This window comes from Dreissena polymorpha, chromosome 1 (assembly GCF_020536995.1).
Source record: "Dreissena polymorpha isolate Duluth1 chromosome 1, UMN_Dpol_1.0, whole genome shotgun sequence".
Classification (NCBI taxonomy): domain Eukaryota; kingdom Metazoa; phylum Mollusca; class Bivalvia; order Myida; family Dreissenidae; genus Dreissena; species Dreissena polymorpha.
In genome coordinates, this window is record NC_068355.1 from 87,896,354 (window position 1) to 87,898,273 (window position 1,920).

The following is a 1,920-nucleotide window of genomic DNA, read 5'->3' on the forward strand; positions in this document are numbered from 1 at the left end:
ATAACTACGGAAAGTTCTGTAGGAGACTATTTTCTTTACATAAAACCAGGCGCTTTCATAAACGTCCTGCATATCAGAAACAATGGTAACATCGGCGCATGTTTGCCGGCATCCGAGCATGTTCGGACCGCAAACATCCAAAGTGACTGCGATACGTGTTTCTTATTTCCAACTAAAAAATATGTTGACATACTGTCAACAGCTAAAAAAATCTTTATCTCAATGCTGTCAATATTTCTAAATTTATATAGGAGTTTACTCGTTTAAGAGTATCTTCGCACAGACTTGAAGTCGAAGCAGGGCGATGCCATAAAGCCTGAAAAGACACCAAATGAATCTATGATTACAGTAAATGTAAACACTGTAACATTCTCAAAGACACGGCCGTTAGTCACGAGAGCCACCTCTTTTTTGAGATGCATTAATAAATGGGCCAGTGCTACTTCCGAGGTGGCGCTCAGGCCCGGCTGTTTTGAAATTTAACGGATAATTGTACAGGGTGATAAGGTTTTATATGTTTGTCAACACATTTCGCATTATTTTTAAAAATCTGCCAATGTAGTGAGACTCAGCGATTCTAAATTCATCAAAAGAATTGTAGATACATACAAGCACTACCCATTTCGGAAACGTGAGGACATTTTTAGGTTGTGGCATGGTAGAAGTCGTAAAAGCAAATCGATGTCTTTTCCTGTGTGACGAGCAAATTCCCAGCTGATTTTAAAGCAGCTTAACTGAGAACTGCATTGTATTATCAATAGTTTCTTTCCATAATATTACTGTCTATTTGGAGTCATAGCAATGTAAGCTATATGTAAACACATTCTTAGAACATTCCAGTTAACTTCAATAAGATACGACACTACAATATGCATATTGTATACCTACCTTAAATAAGTACGTTAAGGTGAACAGTGTTATAAATATATATGTACATGTTAAAAAAGCTGTTTATTTTCAATATGCATGTCGTTAGAGTTGCAAATTCTTTTAATTGTTAATGTTAAATTTATATTGCTAAAATGATACATTTATATGCCTTTATGTCATTGACCACTGTTGACTACATTGTGTCTTATATGTATGTGCTCTCATGGTCTTCAAGCCTAGTGTATTCTGGAAAAAAAATATATTTAAAACCATATGATGCAGCTCAAAAATCTAGTTGGAATCACAACGCGTCTTTTGTTTAGCGTTTTCAGCCTCGTGACGCTCGAGAAACACATCATTATAATTATGTTGCATTGTGTCATAAATGAAAAAAGTTAAATGTTATAAGTTGGTTCAACGTTCACAATCATCTGACATTTGAAGAACTAAACATGAATTATTAATAGCTGTATGTTTATATCTTACCGACTTCTAAAGTTATAATACATGTCATTAATCGCCCGTAATGTCCCAACGTTATCAGCCTCTGTCTCTCTCACATAACGCTCAGTGCCATATCCGGTACAGTCATGTCTAGGAGGCTTACTAATGAATGCGTCCATACTGCGTCTCGGTCAGACATCTTGATGGTTTGAATAATCCAGACATACTTTGCTGGCTTACGCACGAGCTCTGCAGCAGTCTAATTCGCCTTGTTTTCAATGATAACGATAGGTCTTGTAAAGTTTGTGCTCAAATATAGTGCCAAGAGCAATTATTCTCATATGGTTGGTACGATCCATGGTCTGAAAAACGTCGTGTGTGCTATGTAATATTAGTTATCAGTCATCGTAGTAGCGCGAGATGGCATTCGTATAAAAAAGAAATACGCGCCTTCCACTGTCTTTTACAAGGCTCGGGGTACCGTCGGCTCCACCGGACACTTTCTGACTTTCATGCATTGGGATGAGACATGTCGTGTAATATTATAATGTTTATCATAATAGTATTTTTGTTACGATTTTTTTTTCTGATTGTTTTCAGAGGCCT